Source organism: Rhamphochromis sp. 'chilingali' (genome assembly GCF_963969265.1).
Source record: "Rhamphochromis sp. 'chilingali' genome assembly, chromosome: 10".
NCBI classification, from domain to species: Eukaryota; Metazoa; Chordata; class Actinopteri; order Cichliformes; family Cichlidae; genus Rhamphochromis; species Rhamphochromis sp. 'chilingali'.
The window spans coordinates 5,848,437-5,874,538 of NC_137937.1; the positions used below are offsets into that span (position 1 = coordinate 5,848,437).

At 41.7% G+C, this 26,102-nt stretch overlaps 1 protein-coding gene across 2 annotated transcripts in view; it reads left to right on the top strand.

Moving 5' to 3' along the window:
- sema4c (sema domain, immunoglobulin domain (Ig), transmembrane domain (TM) and short cytoplasmic domain, (semaphorin) 4C) overlaps window positions 1-26,102 on the top strand; it is a 114,226-nt gene that overhangs the window by 27,039 nt on the left and 61,085 nt on the right. For both annotated transcript variants that reach the window (XM_080893068.1, XM_080893067.1), the window contains one exon: window positions 8,884-9,018. The gene's annotated coding sequence lies outside the window, so the exon portion shown is untranslated. The remainder of the gene's footprint in view (window positions 1-8,883; window positions 9,019-26,102) is intronic.

A 26,102-nucleotide genomic window follows, 5' to 3' on the forward strand; every position in this document is an offset into this window, starting at 1 on the left:
TTTACTTATTCAGTGCCAGGCGCCGTTTTTCTGCCCTGTACTCCCCCGTAATAGGTCCCCGTCAGTAATTCAGGCATTGAGACATAACACTAAGTCATCCAGCGAGGTTTCAAGCGCACATAAACTCAGTGAAATTACATAGGGGGGATAAAACTTTGCTTTTAATGGATGCCTCTCTTCTTATCGACACCCATGCATGTCTGATTATAAAGACGCTTTTCTCGAAATGTTGACGTAAAAGGTTGTGAAACTTTGCATAAATGAGCCACAGCTGAGGAGGCAGTGTGTGTGTGTGTAGGTATCTAATGATTGCAGAGGACTACAAAGGGAAATGATGGGATCAAAGCGAGAACAAGAAAAAAAGAGTCTCTTTATTTTTTCTGTTTTCTCCTTCTAACCCCTATTTTTATTTATTCATTAATTATCCAAACTACTTTGCATTAATCTTGGTAAATTGGGCTCATTCAAAAAAAAAAAAAACGTTTTATTACACAGTGATCCAGTGAATCAGGCTACTCAGTGACCCCCCTCTCTCACTAAGGAGGCAAGTGGAACAAAACCAAGCCAGCAAAAAGCTCCATACAGTGGAGGCCATCACTGAACTGATAACTCTCCTCCACATTCCTGAGAGCTGCAACACAAAAGGGGGAATCTGATTACTCTAAACACTAAAATATGTCTAAAACTGAAAGTTAGTTTTGATTTAAAGGTCGTGAATATCTTTTAAACTATATATCACCATATATACTGTCAGCAAATGATCACGTTTCTGCACAGCTATAACAACAACAGCTGGTTAGAAGCTCGCTTCATGACAGCTAACGTTAGACTCGAGTGCTCTTAAAATCCCAGCTTCCTTGCGCTAAACAGTTTGATGACATTCTTACATTATATGAGATTTTATTTACTAATTGCCCAAGTTTGACAATGTCAAACAATGACATTTTAAAGAAAGTTTCAGTGAAAGCAGCATAAATAGCACCTAACTGAGGCTAACAGCAGTTTACAGAGGTTAACAGTAACTAATTGGGGCTAACAACCACTAACAAAGGCTAACAGAGGCAGCAGGAAAAACAGCAGAGTTTGGTGCCAGAAAGTTCAGGATAGCCTCTAAAAGTCACCTCAGTTTGGATGCTTTACACCGGGCATGCTGAGGTAAACAATGGACTCACAGGCTTCACTTGTTAAGTTACATACAGGCATGTAACATGTGGAATTGTCGTGTTTATTAACTTACAGATGGTAAAAATCGCTCTATGTGTGACAATGTTCGCACTATGTTACATAAGCTACAACTATCATAATAAGATTTTCAACTACCTTAAATTGTAGTACATATAAAACGACGAAGTCATTGTTAGCTCCTACCTGTCATGTTTCATGTCTGTGTGGGTCGGTTATCAAGTTCGTGTCATGTCTGCGTCTTGTCATGTTTATATGTTACGTTTTTGGGTTGGTATTATTAGTTAGGATTCAGTTGAGTTTCATTCTAGTTTCGTTTCTACTATAACTTCTAATTTAGAAGTATCTCTTTGTGCTCCATGTTTCATCTCCAAATTCCCTTTTCCCTCTATATGTTCTACAGTGTTCGCGCTCCTCGTGAGTTCACCGTGTCCACATGTTAGTCTGTCATATGTTTCATGTTGTCAAGCCGGTGTTGTCAGGTCTGCGCCTCTCCATATTTCCCGTTTTATTTTGAAATGCTTGTTTCCGTGTTCCTTGTGCTTAGTATTACTTTTCCCTGTCGTGGCATGATGTTCAATTGTGTCAGCTGTTTCCCCATGTGTTCCCACTTTCCCTAATCTCCTCTGTGTGTATTTAGTTTGTGTGCTTTCTTGCAGTCTTCGTCAGGTCGTCTGTGTTACCTCCCTCCACGTCATGTCATGTCATAGTAGTCATAGTCATCTTAGTCATCATAATCATCATAGTTATCACGGTTGTCATAGCTGATTCATAGTTTTTCGTAGTTCCCACAGTTAGCTCTCGCCCCTATCAGCCAGAATAAACGGCTCGCTTTTTGTTTAACCCCAATTTCATCTCCTTCTGTGTCCACACTTGGTTTCTCCGTTTCAAACTCTCGCACAGTCAGCTCCCGCTAACCGTGACACATACTGAGTAGTACTTAAATGAAAGTATTAAGGTACTCATGGTACTGTAACTATTCAAAACACCTGACTAGTTACTGTCACTGAGTGACTGCCATGACTTCTTATCATTATATAATGTAGTCGTTTCCAAACCTTCAGAAAACATGTAGGAACAACATTGGACTGATGAAAAGAAGCTTCCACCGTGGTTTTTAGCTGCTAAATGCTCCACAATGTCCCCCCATTAGTTGCTAAGTGTCTAGATACCTGCTGTGCTGAAAGGGCACATTTGGATTTATTAAAGCTCTTTCATTTTTTCCTAAAATCTTACTAATGTATGAATGAATCAAAACAGTGACATTACAGGCTGTCAAACCAAAGCAAATGGCTGATTGATGCTAAAACGTTATAACTCTCTAAAATATGAATTAATGCAGCATAGCATTTAAGACAAGTTAGGGATATTTAAAAAAAAACGTGACTTTTAAGAGGCAGTATTTAGGAAAGATTGGTCTTGGCATCAAGATAACCTTTTTACTTGCTGTTTTTTCTATTATGGCTCTTTTTTTTAGCATTTCCATTCAGATAGAGCATTTAATGAGATGGAAAAGCTGACTTGCGACTTGACACCCGTAAACTGTGCTCAGTGAGGAAAGAAGAGATCTTGGAGTCAGAGTGGTCCAGGGAAAAGCTGTGCATGGAACGTTGCAAGTTTTATCAGAGGGCGCCTTAGCAGGACAGATTTGTTTGGCTTTACTCCTTAGTGAGACAAATATTGGGATGAATCTCCTCTCTGCTCTGGGCCCTGTTGTGAAAAGGCCAGGGCCCAAGCCAGGGCTTTACCATCACATCCTCCCACTTATGTAAACAGATGTCTCATACACACACAAACATGCATGCTCGCACTCAGAAACCTCTCACCCAACACACTCACCCCAGTCATTTTAAAGGGCTTTCCCAGAAATACAGTTATACTAATTCCAGTGAATGAAATCCTTTGCCTAAAAGGATGAGTTCATCCCTTTTATTTGTGTGGGAATACGAAGCGCTGCGTTGTGGAATACATCGACAAATGGGGGCATTTTTCTCTCTCAGTGTGTCTCTTCTTCAGTTTTGCTCGCACACCAGGTGCTGCTCAGTATTTTGTGTCCACTGTGGCTCTTGTGGGTTCTGGCACAGTGAGAATAACAATCACAGCTCCTCGGTTCAAACCGATATCAGTTGCCAAAAGCACCGACGCAGATGCCGCTCTTCACACAGGAAATGAGAGGATGATAGTGGAAGGGTCCCACTTCACTGGAAAAAGAAAATCACAATTACCATCACTTTATCTGTCAACACCAACAAATGTGGGGAGGGGGTGTCACAATGCAGAGACAACAGGAGGTGGAGCCGCTCGTTTGGGCACCGGGCTGATGCGTTCTGGTCGACTGCAGAGCGAAAGCCTTTGATAGCATCTGCGCTGTGGGCTGCAGTTACAAAGTTCAGAGCTGGCAGAGCTTTATTTTTTCTGAAAAGTTAGAGCAGTCATGAAATATAAATAGCAGAAATATGGTTTGGTTTCCACAACAATGGGCACGGTCGTTTTCCATTTCTTATCTCTGAGAGTGTAGAGAAATGAGATGCTTTAAATTTCAATTATTGTTGCTTTCTAGTGCTTAGCAATCTGTTGCATGTTTTTAACCAGTATGTGTGGAATGCTGAACGCTTCTCACCCTGCATCCTGAGCTTGATTCTGCCAGAAGTTCCTTCATGTTAAAAGGGAGTTTTTCCTTCCCACTGTCACCACATGCTTGCTCACAGGAGGTCATTTCATTGTTTTCTTGGTCTGTACCTTAAAATATTTGGCACTGTCATTGTCATTTGCAGCTATATAAATGAACTATAATTGAATTACATGGTAGCCAACTTACAGAAACGGTGTGAAGCAGTGGGCAGCAGTGTGTAGGGACGGTATCTTGCTGAGGGGTACCTCAGGTTAGCTGTTCAGTGGATTCAAACCCCCAACCCTCCGATCATGGGGCCACCATTCGACCTACTGAGCTATTCCTGCCCCTAAAATAAGCCTGTGCTCCAGGTGAGGCTCGAACTCACAACCTCAGCATCTCTCTGCAGGTTACTGTCTTATAAGTACCACGCGCTGACCGATTGCGCCACTGGAGCTTACGTAAATACCCACTAATCAGTGCTAAGAGCAGAAATATATTTCAACATCTTGGATATCCGCTGTACCACAAAGCAATTCCCCCAAAAGGCACCAGCAACACAGTCAAATACAGTCAAAAAGTCCAGATCAGTAAGTCAAAGTACAGGAAGTGAGGCCTTGGTAGTCCTATCAGTCAAAGCGACCATGACCCTAATTTTTAAACCTCAGCAAAATCCAAATGGGCGAGTTATTATATACTAAAATTACTCACCGAAGAGTTGTTGTGACCATGGAGACAAGGCTTTAAATGTGCCTTTTGTTGCTGTAAAATCGAGCACCAGCCTTAAGTGGAACTGCAGCTCCACATAGGCTTAATTTTTTAGCCCTCCAGGTCGTCGCTTCATTGAGACACTATGATTACCTGGTATTTTGAAAGCATTAGGAATCCATTAAGTATTCGTCTCTGATGACCTTTACCTAAATGTAAGTGGCATCGTGATCCAGCTAAAGGGATTTTTCACACTTTATGAACCCACAAAATGTTTCTAATAATTGCTTATAACCGATCTCTATAGCCATAAGATACATCTTACAAGACTGATATCAATTTCAAAATGCTACATTAGCCACCTATGCAAAGATGCCATTATTACTCTTTAAAGCCACGTGTCTGTTAAACCTTGTAACGGGAATAGTAAGACAGAGCAGACGCAATATTTCACATAAAGGACGAAGCACGGGGAAGATAAATGCAGTGTCTGCTGTATCAGTCATTTCTATGGTACTCTGAATAATCAATGCTTCAGTTGAGTATGGAGGAATGACTCTCACGAGAGATCTCTGTATGAATTGACCGCCGTGTAGTGATGCTGATAATGGCTTCGGCGAATTGCGTCCATCTTTAATTTTAGCTTGTAAATCACAACCTGCAAGTAATGGGCTGCACTTAGAGAGGTCAGAGTTTATGTGTAAATCATTCTGGAGGACAAAGCTTGTGGTGTGAAGCTTTGCAGCTCTTTTTTTCCCCCGAAGGATATTTTTTTCTGATAGTGGGGGTTGGCAGTAGGCGTTCACAGCTCAGATCTAGCTCTGACCTTGGCCAGATGTCCACCAACACCGATACGTATGTGCGTGCACGCGTTTGTGTGTACGCCCTTCGTCTGCCAGGTTTTCGGAGAGTGCTTGCATCTAATAGGGAATGGCAGGCATTTTGTTGGGCTTTATTGCCACATGCCTCTTCCAATCCTGCCACTGATTAGAGCTGCCATTACTGGCACACCAACGTGAACGCGCGCTCTTACAAGGCAGACGTTGGCACACGCTCAAAGCTCTGGCCTTTGCATGTGATTAGCATCCCATTGCGTTGTCTTGTGCGGCGATCAAACGGAGCACGGAGTTGTGCTCTTGTCGAGGCCGATCGGGGGAAGTGACGGGTACGATGTCGCTCCACTTTTATTCAACTCATCAGGGTGCTGCCAGCTTAGACAATGTCAAATTTGCAGCTAAGCAATTAGAGGCCCAGGCTGTCACAATTGAGCTTGATGGGGAAAACTCATTGTGGTGGCATGCAGGCAAACACGTGAACACAGATACAGGTGCTGGCACACACAGACGCGATACATCCACCCACATGCGCACAAGTACATAGTGTATGTATATTTACAATAAGCATGCAGGCGATTAGCAGGTGTAAACTGTTAGTCATTGCTGATTCACAAGCAGCTGGCTGGCTTCCACACAGCCACTCACTGTGCTGCCTGTCAAATACACAGGCAGCCAGCGGCTTGAGGTGTGTGTCCATGTGTATGCGTGTGCAGATGTTCTTGAAATCCTGCTATTTAGCCAGACCTCCTCCTCCACTCCTCTTCCTCCTAGTTTTTGGCCTCACGTGTGCATATGTGTGTGTGAGTGTGCTTTAGTTAATGTGTAGATGTTTTTGCACATTTATGTCTGTGTGGACTTGCAGGGATTTGGCTGCTGCTTTCTCCTGGATGAAGCCAGTGGAAAGCTGAGGTCTGGATGACTTACTTATTTAGGAAAAATACACCAGAGATGGACAGCGTGCTGCTGTGCTGTCACATAATCACATGTGCATGGGTTTGAATTCATCCTGCTCTGTAGGTAACAGAGCCAGTGACCTTAGTAGCAATGCTATATTTCATTTTGGAGATTTTTTTCTCCCCCCAATAACAGCTAAAGTGATTCTGCTGCTGTTACGGTTTCAACAGACTGGTTCAGTCCCAGGTGGAGGCGCTCACCAGAGGGTTAAATGCTCTACCAGAAGCAGTCGACACACATATACGCACAGAAATGCTCATATGGCGGATTACTCAGTGGCGTGAGGTTTCCGATTAAGTCTAAATTTGCACATTCAATCAACCTAACTTGATTTTAAAGGACCTGCCATCAAACAGAGTTTTGGACTTATCCCTAACTTGCTTCTTTACTTCCTTGAAACCATCAGAAGAGTTTCATCCTGTCTTTGGGTGTTCTCCTCCTTAACAAAGTCATGTCAGTAGCAGGTTTCATATCTTCACCGGCCAACAAAAAAACATGAAGGATTCCATTCATCTTTATGGTTTAAGAAGATTCTCCTACTTATTATACGTATAATAATCAACTGGGTAGCTTTAAAAGTGTCTTTGAACGAAGATTACAACACGGTTGATTTTTTGGTCATGAAAGGTTTTAGAGTTCTGCTTTTACATAAGAGCATTCACAGTCTCAAGGTTGTCACAATATTACCATAAATTTGCCAAAAAGTTTAAATTTGAGAAGTTTCTCGAAGATTGACTTTTTCCCTTTTGGGGGAGTTATGCCAAGGTTCTGTGCAGTTTAATTTTTGTATGTGTGTGTGTGTGTTTGGTTCAATAAAGTTTGATGAACATCACAACTTTTCCAGTCGATACAGTGGAGCACAGTATTCATCGAGTGTAGCAGAGTTTTCAGTTTCTAGTTTATTGACAGTAGGGAATGAAGTATGATGGTGTCAGAGGTTTGGGCCTTGGCTTTGTGTGCTCCCTCTTTGTAACACTAGCCGGCCCATACGCTACTGACAGCATCTGCTTGGCCCTTGGCGCCCTCATTGTGATTAGTGAGCCATTGATGTTGACATGAATCTCAGCTTCTGCTCACACACACACACACAAATCGCGGCACGCACTGGCGAAGGCGCTGTAGTCAGTTATGTGATCTGCACTATGAACTATGGGAACCTGTGAATGTGAGCCTCGAGGGATCAGGGGCGTGTGTGTGTGTGTGTGGCTTTATTTTTCATGTCTAAGATCTTGTGATCAAAACCAGAAAAGCCTTGCAATAAAATTGAGTCAAGCAATTATCTCTGTGCATGGAACTTAGCTCCAAGCCTAATCTTCATACTCACTTCATACTGTTCATATGAAGGAGCATTCAGTGGTACAGTGTAAAGCAGACTGCTCAAATTTATTCTGTTTCTTGCAAAGCTCGCTGTTGTGAGCTCACGTCTGGGCTCAGCTTCTGTTAAGTTATTTATTACTCTATATCTCTTTCAGCATTTTCTATTTGTGTATGTGAAACCTGTATGTTTGTGATAATGACTGCTTAAAGTAAAGGTAAAGTTAGAGATGCTTAGCATTTGCCTCTTTTTGTAGCATATTTGCTTGTTTGGAACATTCATTTGTAAAATCTTTTAATAGAAAACTGCAAGAGACTTTATTTGTTTTGGAAAATTTACCTGTTTAGGATGTGGCCAGTGGAGCCCAACCATTTTACCAGTGGACTGATATTATTGGCTCATTTTAGTTACTTGCTGACCTGTCAGTATCATCACTTGTAAGTGCCAAATAATTAAACATTTAAAAAGTACAGAAGAGATCAAAGAAACACCCTTCAACTATGTTGTGAGTTTCAACGTTGCCTAATTTGTCCACCAGGGGGCAGTCTGCAACTTCCCTGGTGGCAACATATGTCACACAACAATGAATAAATAAGTAACTATACACATGTCAGAAAAATCTGTTAGTGTTGTGTATGTCTGAAAGAAAAAGAAATATTGGATATTATATACTAAGATTGAATATTTTGAATATTAATGTTATCACATTATTGTCACTATCAGTCTTAAAAATCCTATATTTGAAGCCTAAATCTGGTGATTAAAACAAAACCCTTACAGGAAGTTACAGAGTAAGTTACGGTTACGAAGGATAGTGTGTAAAATGTACTACATTGTCATGCTGGCTCTCTGTTGTGGTTTACTAGCATGTTTCCGCTTGTGTTAGCTTGTCTTCAAGAGTAGGTAACTAACTAGGCCTAAACTTCAGTTTCCAAAACCACAAATTTCACACACAAAAACCACCAAGTGGCACATATTTGTTTGATCAGGATTTTCATGTTTCATGTACGTGGATGTGCAGGTAGGAAGTATATTTACAGTTTTGAATGTGTGTGTGTGTGTGTGTGTGTGTGTGTGTGTGTGTGTGTGTGTGTGTGTGTGTGTGTGTGTGTGTGTGTGTGTGTGTGTGTGTGTGTGGAGACCTCTAATTATGTGCAGTAGCAGGTCTTGTCTGACAGAGACATTAAAATTATTAAAGCTGACCTGTCAGTCTCACATATCCACCCCCAACATCCAGCACTGCCACTCATTACATCTCTCCTCTTCTTCTCCTTTAGCCCAATGTGACCTTCATGTGCGACGTCTGTCTCTAGTCAACATTCACAACGAAGACAAGACAGAGCAAAAAAAACATCTGAAGGAGAGATTACGACGAGAGCACACGGACGCGCGAGGGAGGAGAAGAAAAACAAGTAAGAAAGTAAAAACAGAACAAAGGGTGGAGAAGAAAAACACAGTGGCATCTTTTTCTATCTCTCACTGACAGCATGAATCAGAGAATAGAACAGGAGGAGGAATGGGGGGCATGTAAAATGAGCGAGGAATCAAAAGAAATAAGAAAGTGAATATAAGCAGAAAAAGCAAAACCATGCGGGGGGGAGGGTAGCAGTTGTCAAAACAGGACGTGGAAATTACAACCATTTTCAGGAACTCCCAGAAAGAAATTATTCTGCAGCGAGACAAAGAAAATGGAGAAAATGTATGACAGAGGAGAAAAAGAAAGGTGACCAAAAAAGAAAGAAAAAGGTGAATTTAGGCAGGATATTGGATTTCAGATTTCAAAGCATTTTGTTAAGAAAGACACTGAAGGTCACGTCTGTAACAAAGTGTATCTGTGTACGTGTGCGCGTAGCGTTTGCAGCTTGTCCTGACTGTGTATGTGCAAGTGGAAGGAAAGACGGCCATATTTATCTGAAAGTCGAAAAGTGGAAAACAAAGGGAGAAAAGAAAGAGAAGGAGAAAAGAGAAATGGATGATTGAATCTGACAAGCTGTGCACAGATTTTAAAGGTTAAGTTTACTGAAGATAGCTTTTATCGTTATTTCCGTCTTCTGAGGCTGAATGCAACAAAGCACAAGGTTGGAATTTCTGCCTTAGTAATTTTAGTTTGTTTTGCTCTGAAATCTGAGTGTTCCAGCATTTTAAAATCAGATGAGAGAAGTTGATGAAACTTCACAGATCTTTGTTGGGTTTCAATTTTTAAAATGTAAAGTTGTTTTAAAGCGCTCACAACAATCGTAGAGGTACAATCGCATACTAATACGATCGCTTCGGTATCACTTCTCAGGCTACAAACGGGCTGCCATGATCATCTGATTAGTGGAAGTTTTGTTGGGGGTGTTAGACGGCATGGGCCAAAAGATTTAGCTGTGTGCTCCACTGGGAACATCTTTAGGGAAAAGTAAGCAAGCAATAACGTAAATATACTGGGAACAGGACAATTGAAGTAATTGGACCCAGATGACCACAATAAGGCCACTCTTTTGGCTCTTAGTTCAGAATAAAGTGATGGATTAATAAAGAAATATATTAGCTTATCTTAGCATACAAGACAAAAACAGTAGCAGTTGGTAGCCTAGCAAAAATATTTCCTAATTGTAGCTGTAAAGCATGTTAAATAACTAAGCAGTTCTCTTTGGCTCGTTTGCATATTATGGTGCTGCAGTTGAGTATCATCAGTGTAATCAGGGTATGAACATTAGATGGCTGCTCTTCCATTCATAGAACCCAGGGTTATTTCTGTAACCACCTCACTGTGCTCTGTTTACTTCTGAAAGCAAAACCCGTGCCCTTGTCATAGAACACTGGATGTCACTATGTGCGTGTGTTTGTGTTTCAGTGGGTGGCCACCTCTTGTCTGATGTGTGTAAGATGAAGGGCTCTCTCATTTACAATCAGTTGTCAGCTTGATCGAGCGAGTGAGAGGCACAGCAGACTCGAGTAAATTGCCTCCGATAAAAAAAGTAATTTGTATCCCAACTTGCTCTTCCCAGAATTTAGACACGCACTAGCCAAAGAGGGAACTTGTTTAAACATGCACATATGCACTTGTATACCTTGATATCAACCAGGTAATGTGTACTCATAAACACAGAGCTGTGAGTAATCAGCCCAGGGCAACGTTCCTCTTTTCTTTTTTTTTTGTCTTCTGCAGGTTTCTTTCCTGCACTGTCGCGTCTCGCTTATCCCTTGTTCTCTCTAATAATTCTGGTGCTCCCTCTCTTTCTACCTATCACTCTCACAGTGTGTGTTTATCTCTGTGAGGATATTGGTTGCCGATCATAAATAGCTTTTTCTCTGACAGCGTGCCATCACAGGCCGAGTGAGCTGGGGGGAGTAGGGGGGTAGCAGAGGTGGGGAGAAGAGAGATTGAAAGAGCGATAGAAGGAGGAAGAGGAGAAAAATGCATGCAACGTGCAGGCAGAGGTTATGCACATCATGCCAGCCTGACAGGTGTCGGGTATGCACAGATAAATGTGTTGTGCTTAAATGCAAACACCCACAACACAAACCTGCTCCCTGAGCCACGTGTAGGACACCACAATAAATTCAATGAACACTGAACTGATTTTTTTTAATACAACAAAGCCGGCCTTTACCGAAAAACAGGCCTACGTTCGGCTACCTCCTCTTTAATTTGCTGCTCATGCTATTTGCAATTAACGCAGACTCAGCACTTTTCTGTGTTAAACTGTTACACCGATAAATTTGCTGTAATGACATTTCCTCCCTACGAATTCCATCAGTACGGCAAGAGTCATGTCGTACTCATTTCTCTTTGCTTACAGAAATCCCCTTTTGATTCGCTTGTTTTGTCCAATCCTTTCCAATTTCCAGCTCAACACTTCCTGCAGAAATGTTTCACGTTGATAGCCCTCCAGCATTTACTGTAAAGACATGTAATCCTTTCTTGGTATGCTTTTAATGAGAAGGATCTGCAGGAAATCTTAGGTCCTTAATGGGACTAAAGAAAACAAAATAGAAAGCATTGGAATTCATTAGTGGATAGTTAAAGGAATAGCTTGACATTTTGAGCAATAAGCTAAATAAAGCCACTGTCCTTAGCACAGGAGAAATACATAGAAATGGGGAAAGGGTTATTCTGGCTTTGTCCACTGTTAATAAAAATCACATACTCGTGCTTAGCATGACTTAGAATGGCGCCCGTCAGCTGCAAAGCGATGCATCATATTATACAATACACTTTACATAATGAGGAGGTTCGGCCTCATTATATAAAGGCGAATGTGTCTTTTTTCACACACAGCTTAAAGTAAAACGCTAACTACTAATTAATTCCAACTGCTTCTGCTTTTATGTTACTTTCTTTTTTATCTCGACACTTTTCACAACAAAGCTTCACGTTAAAAGCTTTTGCACTAGCCTAAAGAGTGTTGGCTTTTGAACGGCTCTGTTGGTTTTTAATATGAGAACAATCTTTGAAGTGGACCCGTTTTGCTTTGTCTCTTTTTCTGTCACATGCGTCCTATTACACTGGCAGATGCTCATGTGGACAAAATTTTAAACAGTGAGGTAAGTTCAGACTGCTCTAAACATTCGATTTCCGACAGTTTTTTTCTGTTTTTGGCTCTGTTTTATGTCACAGAGAGAGGATAGCCTAGACGTGCTATTCAAACCTTCTGTTTGCAAGGGACAGCCAGTCAGAGGGGTGCAGGATGTAGGATAACTGAGGGTCTAAAGCAAACACAAATTTGCAAATGTACAAGAATAAAAATACAGAGCCTCTTTAAGAAGTGTTGAGTTTAACTGCAGTGTATATGCAACTGCATTTTTACTGCAACTGCAGAATTTAGTAGGAAATTTCTCATTATTTATCCAAACTTTACTTTTGTCCTTCATTTATGCCAGCCACAACTATGATCTACCCATCTATTTTCGTAACTGCTTGTCCAACCTTTCAAACACACATATACACCTGCAGCGATTTTGGAATCAATTAACGGACGCAGGAAGGACATGCAAATGCAGACAGCCGCAGCTGATAAGCAGGATTAAAATTCAAACCTTCTTTCTGTGAGGCCATGCTGGTAGCCTCCGCACAATCACGCCGACCCCGCCGTGCTTGTTATTTGGACGTTTATATGACGCGGTCATTGGTTATATTCAGACAGGCGAGAGATGAATCTTGCCCAAATGCCCTGTCACACACACTTTTACACACACTCGCACGCAGGTTCCCCTCCATCAAGTTTGATGAGTGTGAACCCGCTGCATCTGGCATTCCTCTGTCCTCTCTCTCCACGCCGCAGCAGTCCGTGTCTCTCTATTGATCCCAGCTTATCTTCCCGTAAACCTGGACCTCGTTTCTCCCCTCCTCCCATCTCCTCGCTTCACCACCTCCTACCCCTCCTTCCTCCTCATTGCTATCGATCAGCCCGTGTGTTCAACAAAATAGAGAGCAGGCTGTGGTTAATGCAGTGCTGGGCCGGAGGGGCTCTGCACGAGACTCGTGTATCGCCTTTCTCTCCTAATGGTTCCAATCAGGCTCTAATAGACCCTGGATTAGCCCATCAAGGCCCACTACTCTCTTCTCACTCTTCTCACCTTTCACTCATCCTTCCTTCTCATAAATAAATCTCTGTCTCCGCTACATGTCTGCCAGGTGCATTTTTAGCTGATGACTGTTGATTTCGCTAACCGATCCGATAGCTTTTGCTTCTGCTGAGTGTGCACACGCTTCTTCCAAAATGTCCTGCTTTGCATTTTTTACAGTAATGCTCATTCATTCCTGGGAGCTGCCCGGAAGAACCACAGTTTGCTAAGTTTAGCCATTGGGAACTGCCCAGTACCAAAAGCTGCCTTTCATTATCCCTTCTTTCAGTCGCTGAACATACTGTGTCTCTAGCTGGGTTAAGTGCATTTCTCAAGGGTACCTTCATTGTTGTGGATTCGGGGAAAAGAGTCTCTTAACATTTGTTGTTTTTCAGTCAGCAATTTAAATGGAATGACAAGTAGAACTAAAGTATGACACACTAGATGCTAGCATTACCTTTAACTAGCAGAGAGTTTGATAGTTTTTGACATTTGTTGTGGCAGGTATGTAAGAAAAACAAAGACTTCTAGGAACAGCTTTAAGCTCCTGTTAATTTTGTTTTGTAAAAACTTGGATTATGTCATTAAATTGTCATTTAAATCAGTCCTGACTAGGGATGGGTACCGGTGTCCGGTGCCATGATGGCACCGGTTCTGACATAAACGGTAGTAACCAGACCGAAAAGCAGCGCACATTTCGGTGCTTTATTTCGGTGCTTTTTTTTCCTGAGCTGTGATACACTTCTAGCCAATCATTTTACGTTTCCGAGGATAGTAGGCGGGCCCAGGTACGTATGTTCTTTTAGAGCAGAGATACAGATTAAAAATGCCCAAGGCGAAGCGGTCAAAGTCTGGCTGTACTTCACAGCAAAATATGCAAACTCAGCAGCCTGCAACAAGTGCTTTAAGCTGATACTGTGATACTGTCAAAGGAGGTAACTCCTCAAATCCGATGAAACACCTGGCGACGCATAGCGTTTTTTTAAAAGCCGAGAAATGCGCCGTATTTGATAGCTTGCTGCGAGACCTCACACCGAGCGCATCTACTGCGGGTGGGTTGCCTGTTATCGGACCCCGGAGTTAGCAACATCCCCCAAAAACACGAAGAGGAGAGTCCTGGCCCCTAGCCCTGCCAGTGTAGCAGAAATGATGAGGATGATGATGCAGCAGCAGCCGTTCTTCTCTGCGTGAGTAGCTTAATGTTGTTCGTGTGTAATTTACGTTGAGTAGGCTAACCACGTTATTACATTAATGCAGGTAAGGTGAACTAGCAAACATCATCATAGCTACATGCGGCTGTCTTCTTGTTTGATGGCAGATACTCCCTTCACCCTGGCCAAAAAGGCTCAAATGACCAAAGAAAAAGTGGAAAACAGCTGAACATGAGAGGTTTTTGGACAAAGTTTGTGTTTTTTCCATTGATTAAGCACTGCTTCCAGCCAAGAGTGATACCATATATGCCCCATAGCTGCAGAAAAGGCTAACATTGTTACCTTTTTACAAAAAACCAGCTGAACATGAGAGGTTTTTGGACCAATTTTGTGTTCTCCATTCTTTAAGCACCGGTTTGAGCACCGTTTGAGCACCGGCACCGTTTCAAAAGTACCGATTTGGCACCGGTATCGGATAAAACCTAAACGATACCCATCCCTAGTCCTGACAGTCAGTCAGACCATATATTGGCTGATATTAGCTATTTACTGATATATCAGAATTAACATTTATAAAAACCAAGTACAATATAGAAAAGATGGGAGATACACCCTTCAACCAGTGTTAATGTTACACAGTTTTTACAACATTTGGAGCTGGCTGTGACAGATGACTGCCCCTCCCTGAGCCTGGTTCTGCTGGAGGTTTCTTCTTCTTTACCATATAATATAAAGCCCCTTGAGGCAACTGTTGTTGTAATTTGGCCCTAAAAATACAATTGAATTGAATTGATTTGAATTGAATTGAACTCGACAAAGGTCATGTGTTTTCATGCCTCCATCAACTAAAAGCAATGTAAACTGTGTATTTTCCTCTCTCTGTGATGTTTATGGACCAGTTTTGGTGCTGAAATCTGTAAAAGGTCTGATGTTTGTCCTGTGTGCTATAAAAAGCCTGTTTGACATTTATAACCATTTTTCTAGAGAAGCAGCTTTGTGGCTTTGGTGAGAAAGAGGCTAAAAGATGACATCTCATGACAAATGTTTTTTTTCCCCTCTCTCTGCTGTTTAGGACATTCTCCAATCATGTATTTGTTTATTAGGGCAACTCAATAAAGAGTAGACATGCACCCAGTAGTGGTCTTGTGTATGCCTATCTATGCCATGCATTCAGACTTCTGACATAAATTCTAGAAAAAGTAGCTATACAGAAAAATGACCACAGTTAGCGTTTGACATGCAGCTGGCAATTTTAGATGTCAACAACAAAAAAAGAAAAACAAATTTAAATCCCAGAGAAGAGAACTTATCATAAACCTAAACGTTTACACAACAGTCGTGTCTCACCCGTTCAGTCCTAGACAAATATCGTCTGTCATTCCACTTATCTCTCCGTCAGTGTCCACCCTCCCCACCTCCCACCACCGCAGAGATGTGTGAGCCGCTCGTATAGGAGTCCAGCTAGGTGCAACCTTTATGCCCTATGGCACCTCACTGGGATCCAGGGCTCTGGGCTCAGCATGAACTGCTGAACTCTTCCCGAAAGTACAGACCTGAGGAGAAGGGAGAGGACAGAGAGAGTGGGAGGGAAAGCAAAGGAGTGCTACTGGACAATTAGCCCCCCTAGGAGCATAGTAGGTGGTTCCCCCAAGCTAGAATACACTGAGAGTATTTCAGCAAGTGGCAGCCAGAGAGAAGGGGAGACAGTGTGTGTGTGTGTGTTTCTGTGTGTGTGTCATGCACGTAGTGTAGTTTGCATTCATATGCCCCGCAGTTGTTGTTCTGAAATGAGACAGAACATCGGGTGCCCACAGGCATAAATACGACCATTTCTATTATTCAGAGCTGATTACAGCGCGGAATCATACAGCGGTGAATACTTTTTAATGAGCTCTGAAATACAACAGAGAAAGTTTATCAGATTTTTTGTTTGTCTGAATCTGGCTGGCAGGGAACAACGAGCCTATTTGCCTGAGTGATTTGATTAGTGCGCTGGTGTGTGAGGAGCAGGTTGCAACATATGTGAGTGGTAACTCTGAAATAAATGAATGTGCGCAACTGCGGGAGTACTTAACGACACGTGATAAATCATCCCTGTTATTGTTTTGTATGTGCGTACAGCACCTGTGTTTATTGGGCACATGAATTCATGCGTTGGAATACACGTGTGCTTTCCATTTCAAGAAGTACGTAGATATATACAAAAAAAAAACAAGTCCTAAATTGTTTCTTTGTGTCCACGTTTGTTTCAGCCTTCTATTCACAAACCAGTCCACCACCTTGAGCAAGGCGGATTGACCTGTGACCAAACAGTAATCGTGGACGAGTGTGCTCACACTTTTGTATGACAGGTCAGACTGCACTATCCCAGCATCCCCTGGGCCTGCACACAGGGCAGGCAGGTCACGGCAGGGCAGAGTGCACGTGGATTTTACCGTTTCCTCGCTGCAGTCATGTGTGCTCGTCAGAAACAACACAGCCGGGCTGTCAGCACAAGGTCATCCAGAGAAAAAAAGGAGAGAGAGAGAGTTAGATGGAGAGGCTGGGAGAGAGAAAAACAGACAGTGTGTCTGCCCGTGCATAAATAACCTGGTTATTGTTGACTAATCACATTTCTTAAATGTCATGTAAATTAAAAACCTAGTTTCAGGTTAAAGGATTACAATAAATCTCTTACCGACCTAGTTGCACACTGAAAATAGCTAGAGCACGCAGTGCTACTTAAACAGACAGCCAACAGATCAATACACCCACAACCGAGGCAAACGGTAGATAAACTTTAAACTGTCGTTTTAGATTTCAAGTTCATGTTTAGTTGACCATTTTTGATATAATTTTCTTAATCGATGGGTTGACCAGAAAGCTGGAGGAGCAAAGAGCCTTCAGCTTAACAATAGACTATATAAATGTGCTAATATATTCAATTGAATTCAGTTTTATTTATATAGTGCCAAATCAGAACAACAATCACTTCAATGTCCTAAAGACCCTACAATCGAGAGACAAAACCTCAACAGTCATATGACTCCCTTATGAGACAACGCTTAGCGACAGCGGGAAGGAAAAACTCCCTTTTAACAGGAAGAAACCTCTGGTAGAACCAGACTCAGTGAGGGGCAGCTAGGTGTTCTGTAAATGGAATAAGTGTTGTCAGTCTTATTTATGCCTGGCATGAGCATTTTGGTGGACCAGCAGATTTAGCTTCATTTAGCCAGCAGGGCCCGCCTCCTCTAGTCCTTGAATAAGTCAGGTGACACTGGAGCTGGATGGGAAAAGGTCCCATTTGCCATACTCTATGACCTCAATAAACACTTAGTGGTTTATTGAATAGAACATGATGTTCGTTTGGTAAATAATGGCCCAGGTGGGAGTCGAGAAAAAGAAGAAAAAACAGTATACGCTTTGTGACACGCCCGGATGGCTACAGCAAAACTGATCTAACCAGGTTTCACACCAGGGCTTCTTCCATTAGTGTAACATTCAACACGTCTTTTATGTACAGTCTATGCGAGGGGTAGGCAACTCCAGGCCTCGAGTGGCGGTGTCCGGCAGGTTTCAGATGTGTCCTTCATCCAACACAGCTGATTCAAATGGCTAAATGACCTCCTCAACATGTCTTGTAGTTCTCCAGAGGCCTGGTAATGAACTAATCATTTGATTCAGGTGTGTTGACCCAGGGTGATATATAAAACCTGCAGGATACCGGCACCTGAGGCCTGGAGTTGCCCATCCCTGTTCTATGCCATCAGTTTTCCTGTAGCACATCTTTGTCAACCCCAGCTGGATTGTTTTTCCTTATCTTTGCATTCACCCGGATTAATATATCACTTTTAAAGTGTAGTCCAGCTGTGCTATACAAGTACATACATTTTTTTTCTTGAATTTTATGATCTTGACAAGGTTTGCTCATTTTATGGATTTTACCACAGAAGCTGACGCAGTGATGCAATTAACTGTTTTAGTGATTGGTCGGGATTAAACTCTGGACCTCAAGGGCACAGGGTGGAGTACCGGTGATTAAAGACATTTATATGCAGTGAAAACTCCCCACTATAATTTAAACTTGAGATGTTGTCTTAGGTTGGTTGCCATCTCCTTGAGGGAGATAATGATTGCTGCAAAGGGATTTCATAGATTCAGTCAGATACCCCTCAAAATATATTTGATACAGCTACTGTGTTAGCATACAATTGCCTATTTAAACATCCTGCAGACACGGAGGAGCATTAGCATTCATTTGAAGTTGTAGCTGTCACTTCATGAATATCCAATATTCACTTTCCTTCTAGCTGTTGTTTATTTTCTATCTTCTTCAGTGAAATATCTGAAGCCGTAGCTGCTAAATCATTCACTGCTACCTGCTGTGGATGGCAACAAAGCTGATAAGACGGGTGAGCCTCAATTAAAACATTAAAGCTGCAAGCCCTGAAAGCAAAACAATTAGCTAAAAGATGCTAAAATGCCTCCAAAGCTGAGGGGGGAACTGCAGCTCCTGTGACAGGTCTCCATGAGTTCATTAGGATGGTAATCCCTTCCAAATGCATGTATCTGTTTGAGCCATTGTTGATCTAAAATATTTAGTCTTGCAGCTTTAATTTGTGATCGGGAGCTTTTCCAGCATGTTAAAATGATTGAGCTCAATTTACCTTTGATTTTTTTTTTTTTTATATTTGCAACAGTTACATCACGTGACCGACTCGAATCAGGGTTCAGGTGTTGTCACGGCTTGCACTGAGAAATCTGTAGGTGTTAAATGGCCACGCTCAATCCCCAAGTCTTTCGTCCACAGTCTGCTTCCATCAACCGTGTATACGCTGTCGCAGACCAAAGGCACAGATGGTCCTGCTGTCGTCAGCGTCTGCACGTCAGCGCATCTGGTTTCATCTCGCCTTGTCCTCCTCTTCTATCAGTTCCTCGGGTCTGAGCAGGTGTTTGGCCCGCAGTCAGAGTCCAAATCAGATCCATTTCATCTGTAATCAGCTGGAGCCCCTGGCACTGATGGAAGAGATCAGAGGGCCGATTAAAAAATTATAAGCCGACCACGCCTGACCAGCCGACCATGACACGGACAAGGCGGCAAAACAGAACGGGGGGGGCAAGTTTGTGCCAATGAGGGGGAGCTACAGGAGGGATGAAAGGAAAGATAGAGTTTTGAAGGCTGGCAAAATCTCCCAGGGGAGGGACATGAAAGAGCAGGGCTCTGGGGGAAGTAAGCAGTGATGGAGGCTAAGATGTTACTCTGTGATCTCACAGGATTCGTGTGTGTTTGTGTGTTTTTTTTATTCCATCAAGTGGAAAGAGGTCATTTAAAGTCAAATGCGTTGCTCAGTTCTGCTTCAAATTGGGGTAATTACAATGGGAAGTAAATTCCAATCACCATGTGAAAAGAAAGTTAATGACATTAACTTGATGTTTTTGAACTGCTTGATGCCCCAACGCTGTTTAGCAAATCATTAATTGTGAGAAAATTGTGGCAAATCATGTTCTCAGGTGCATGAAAACTGATGGGTGGCTCACATACGGATGACAGCTGCTTTAAAGGAGCTCAAATAGCGTTTAGGAGCCGTTCACAAGGTATTGGATGTATCAGAAAGACCATCACCATTCAGATACACACACACACACACACACACACACACACACACATTAAGTCACTATGTGGAGCTGATCAAATCCCCATTTGATTATCTTTCATCTGTGCCAGCTCGACAACAGCAGTCTGCCTAGGCTGTCAGCACACACACACACACACACACACACACACACAACTGAAAACACACAGCTGTTTATTGTGCGCTGGTCAGCATAAAGAGACTCAGCACACTTATTTGTTTACACCTATTCACTGATATGCTAGTTATTCTGTCACTTAAATGAAGGCTTGCTCATGCTTGATATTGCTTTAAAGCGTATATGCAAACCAGAAGGGCTCTCATACACACATACACACGCACACACACTCTACCTGCTTTAAGTGACCACCTGCGTCTGTGTACTCTCAGATGGAGAGTGCACATGGAGTGGGAATGTGTGTGTGTGTTTTACAGTCAGTGTCTACTCCATTAGTGCCACACTCTGAGTGAAATCACTGCATCAGATGTGTTAGGTCCAGCTCTCTGGACTGGATCTAGCTTCTCACCGTACTTCCATAGAGCAGTGGGGTCTCCCACCCCCTTCCTCCAAAGTCCGGTTGCACACATGGCTCTAGAGGACTGAGATAAAATAGCAAACAAGTCCATGACTTCCTTCCCCACAAGTCATCAATTTTGCAGGTTCACTGAAACATGATATATTTCTTTTTTGCTTTGTTTTTATAACCGTTTTGCTCAGGACTTAAGCTCCATACTTTAAAATCTTTCCTTTGATGTATCACCACAACATTTAAACTCCAGGCATTTAACTAAAGCTTTACTTTAAGAAATGATTTTAGACCATTAAAAAAATGTTTTTAATCGACCTGTGTTTTTAAAGGCTGGTGTTTAATCAAAAGGTTTTAGCAGAAAAAAATAATTTATGACAGCTTCCTCTAAGGCTCCCTGTTGTATTCACAGAGTTTAAAACACCATTATGAACCCTTTAGAATGCTTTTTAAATCATAAAAATGAAATAAGGTGATCTCATGTAAAAAACTAAATCATGTCCAAAAAAAAAGTTATTTTGGGGAAAAAAATATTTTAATTTGATGTCTTTGGGAGCTCGATCTGAACATAACTGAAGCTGAACTGACCCATAAATGAAATTATTCCTCTTTTAGGAAACATCTGCCAGCTGTTAGAAATAGAAATTCCTTCTTTGAATAGTCCGAGCCACAACATCAATGAACGTTTAAAGTCTATTACTTGAATCTGTTTGCCATAAAATAATTTTATTGCCAAGCATTTTCTCACATTCAGCTAAATGATATAGCACCAGTTCAAAGTGGCCCTAAAATGTTAAGAGAGCTCTCCAATGATTGGCTGTTTCCCAGTCAGAAAACGCAGTGAACAGGAAGAACTCTCTTTTAACCTCCAGCAGAACCAGGTAGGCGTAGCCATCAGATCAGTTGGGGCTTTGAAGGGAAAGAGAAGAGAGAGATAGCGAACAACACACAGGACAAACAGAGTCTATAAGAGAATAAAGAAGGGAGTGCAGGAAATGTGCAAAGTGCATCAATAAATTGTGTTTTTCTATATTCAGGTGTGGTGCACTGCCTGATACTCCCCTGTTTAAAGACACTGGCAGTCTATGTTATGTTCCATAATGACTGGAAGTGATAATTCCCAGTCATTATGCAACATAACATAGATGCCATTTTCAATAAAATTGTGTTTATGCAAGTAGCACTTAATGTCATTGTCAGCTTGCTATCACGTCAACAGCGGCACTATAAACATGTGGAGCTCTGAAGGTGTTTATTTTGTGTTTGCTGGTTAGCTCTAATCACAAGCAATAGCTGAGACTTATAGAAATGTAATTGTTTTTGCTGGTATTCATTCATACAAGCTGCACATCAAGGAAGCACTTCCTCCCTACTGTGACAGAGCACTTCCTCACAGGGGATCATCTGATCTGTCCCTTATGTTGTAGGTCCTTTACTATGAAGTATCTTGAGATGACTGTTTGTGTGACCTGGCGCTACATAAAAAACTGAAATAAAACTGTAAAAAAAAAATCTTAAAACCTGATATAAAGCAAATTATTTGTTTGCAGAATAATTTCAGGTATTATTTTGTTATTTCTAGTAATCATTGCTATAGCCAAATTAACTCTAAGGTATTGTTTTATGTTGGTTTCGTTACTGGATTTCATTGTTTCAGTGTTCTCGTGCTCTTGATGTTTTAAAGACCAACCTACTAAGACTGTTTTGGTACCAGGAAACATCCTTTTTGAATGTTGATAAGCCTTTGCAGGCACAAAAAAACGAAAAAGAAGCCCACACATCTGACCATTAATGCATCAGCACTGCTCCAGCTTCCTGCTATGATGATTTCAAAGTGAAGAGAACGTAGCATAAAAGTCCTTGAGTCGGTCTTAACTCCCTTCGTCCATGAGGTGTGAAATCGTTTGATCCAGCTTGTTACCATTTTGGTGAAAAAGCCTTTATGTAGCTGTGAGAATTTTCATTTGTGTGTGTGTTTTTTTAAATGCTGTTGGAGCAATAAAAAGTGCAGACAAAGGGGAGGGTACAAGGTTGGAGTTGAGAAGCAGGAAGGAAGGAAGGAAGGAAGGAAGGAAGGAAGGGAGCTGACGGTAGCTTCTGCGATAGTTTTGAATGAAGGCAGAATGAAGGATGGGGGCTGTCCTATAGTATATCCTGTCTGTGTGAGTCTGTGTGTACTTGTCTGTGTTTGCGCATGGGTGGGGTAGTGGGGGTTAAATAACATTAAGTGTGTGCTTGTGTCTGGATGGAGGGCGGTGGGCGATGTTGGCTTTAAGTAGCGTGCAAAAAGGTCAGAGGTTGGGGTTAAAAGTCAAACAATGCCTGGAAAGACTAGCAATCAGTTGGGGCAGGAAAAAGCTGCCAGGAAAGGGTAGGTGGGTAAAATGAAGGGCAGGAAGAGGAAAATGGGGAAAAGAGATAAAGTGTTCTAAGAGGACGGAGGAGGGCTGACGTTCACACACTTCGAAGTATCAGAGCTATGTAGCTTCTCCCTACAGGGGCTCATCTTACCTCTAAGCACACTCGAAAAACACACAGAAACAAAAATACAGACACGAAGATAAAACAGACCCATGCAGGAGCTCTGTAACCTAATCAGAACATGTGGCCTATTTCTCTGTATGTTTTAATGAGCCCTCCATTGTGGAGCGCTGACTGATATTATTAAGCTGCCGTGTCTCAGCTCATTAGCTAAACCAGGCTCAACAACAACACCAGCAGCTAAAAGATGATTTGATACCGCCTGCAGAGTTATGCGACACCACAGGACCTTAAAGAGGTCGTGGGGAGAGGCAGAGCAAGTGAGTTAATTCGGTCACTGGGAATGAGTCGGACTAAATCTTGCTTCCTATGACACAAAAAATAAGAACAGCACAGAACAGGCAGAGTTCAACCACCCCTTTTGTAAAGCTTCCCACAAATTAGCCTGGAATATTCAGTGTTTCTTCAGTCGTCATCAATACTGTATAGACAACACTGCTGCAGGTGCATATTTTACCATTTGTTCTCACTTATGAGAATGCTTTGGTTTTCTTTGTATTATATGGTTTTTATTAGAGCACTTAAATCATTCAAATACATTGATGTGTGGGATAGATTAGTATGACTTGATGATATCTCACTTAACTAAGTAAACTGGAAGAAAAGACCAAGGTGTCTATTCATTACATAAAACCTGTTACATCCAATGAAACGTCCCAGATATCTTGTTTGATAAGGCGTCTCTAAAGCTTCCCACAGCCTCGAGCAAACACGCACGAAACCCCAAACTAAACATAATGCTAAGCTTTGCCATAGAACCAAGTCCCCACAATCAAACAATCCCGTGTGTTGGTGTACATTGAGGTTAAAGCACCCATCTAACACAATAAACATGACCACACACACAGAGACACACTTCTCAAAAGCATGTCTGACCTTTTGCGAGCAATTTTTAGAGATGTATTATGGGTATTGTAGTATCAGTTAATGCTATATTGTACATTCCACTTTAAAGATGTTTGCACTTGACTGCTCTTGAAACTAGTTCTTCAAAGTGACTGTTATAAGTTCACACAAAGGGTGATATAAATATATTATATTTTACTTTTTTATATTATTATATGATATATATATATATATACTTTTACAAGTCAATAATGACAAAGTCTGTGTGATGCCGTTTTAAAATTTGAATAAAAATATTAGAATGGATGGTATGTATTTATTAAGTTGATAATGATTATTTTTCACTATAATATAATATAATAACAACAAATTTGGACAAAAAAGTTCTCCAGGAAGATGTTTTGACCATGAGAATTTGAGAAAATTAATCTGTGATAGTATAAATGCAAAAATTAGGCATTACCATTAAAAAAATTATTGGTAAATTTATGCTCAAATTTTTGTAACTGTACAGGCACTCTGCATGTCTGCACTCACCGAAGCCGAGCTGCTTACCCGACACAGGGGCCGGGAGAGTGCAAACACTGCTGGGATACAGTTCAGAGATTCTTTGCTGGGCCAGCTCTGAAAAACAACAATACAAGATGAGACGGTTTATTTTGATATATGAAAATTGAAATCTCTTTACTTCTCTGGTGTTGACTTGACTTAATGCTGTCACGTGTTCCAAAACTAGAAAAGAACACATGTGACGTAAATAATTAGTTACATTTGACCTTTTTAGCTTTATTTGATAGACTTAGTGAAGAATAGACAGGAAATCGAGGGCAGACATGCGCAAAGGGCTGTGGCTCGAGTTCAAACCCAGGCCGGCCGCTCTTGGTCATAGGCCACGTGGTCGCCCGCTCAACTCACTGAGCTAAACCAGCATCCTGTTAGATTTTCTTTTTGAAGATTCCAAAATATTGAGTTGTTTTTTGTTCATCTTTTTTAGGGACACTGAACTGTTACGACTCCATGTTGTTAGTTTGTCAGACAATCATGTGATCATATTTGCACTGATTGCCTTGGAAGCTTAACCATGTGACAAGTTCTTCCTTCGAGGATGAATTGCAGTGTGCACTTCTGCTTTCTACTGCAAACACTACACAAGCTAAAAGACGGTTTTACCTTACTGGCAATATTTTCTATGCTAAACAGTTCCGTTGTTGAAATAGCAGAGAAGATTAAAGAGGAGATGATCAAAAAAAGACGTGACAGACAAAGGGGGAGGGAAAAGAGAGTAAGGTATACAGAAATTTTAAGCTTTTCTGCAGACAGACGAGACAGCTTTGAATCCCTCTTCATCATCTCGCTCTGTTCCTCCTCGTTCCCCCTCTGTAGTATTTACATGCTGCTTCTTCGCTTAATCCAGCCTTCGGGATGTCTACTTCACTTCGTTACCTCTCAGCCTGGAGATGAGGGAGATTTTTTTTTTGTCTTCTTCTTTCTCCATTTCTCTACCGCCATCTCAATCTCTTCTCTGCTCACTCAAGCGTTGGCTACACCAAAGCCTCCAGCATCGATCCAATAAATCTGGTAGCCCTGCCATGGCAAAGCTCGGAGAGCCCGCACCCCAACCTAGCATTTGAGCACGCTCAATTAAAGGCGTGTTAATTGAGAAGGCTGGTGTGGGGGTATCTCTTTTTTATACTTTTAAAAAGTGTAATCAATAACTGTCACACTGGGCAGACGTGAGCTTACACACTCAAACCGCACACACACATACAAACACACACACAGATCTCTAAATCTTAATTACCTCCCCTGCCAATCCCCTAAATAGACCAAATATTTGTTTGCCAGCACTGGAATGTATTATTCACACGTGGGAATAGATGTGGGCAAAGGAGTAAAACTGCGTGCTAAGCACACTAAGGTGGTTTCTGCCTTTGTGCTGGGTTAAAGTTTGACATTTTGCACCTGTTTAAAAGTCAATTGGATCCCTTCTCCAATAAGCACGCATCATCAAAAGCACCATTTTGCTCGCTGATGCACAGCTGCAGCAGGTGCAGAGGGGGAAGCTTACAGATGGTTTGCGCGCATTTGTCTGTGTGTGGAAGTTCTGTATATTTCAGCTGCTGTCCAGCACATAAAAATGACATTTAGAGTTGTTCCCAAGAGTCTCCCAAATAATCACAAACAGGTAAAGAAATAGTAAACAAGAGAAAAAAATGTTAACGAATACTGTGAAGAGAGTATTTTGTACGCTTTTCTTGAGACCTTT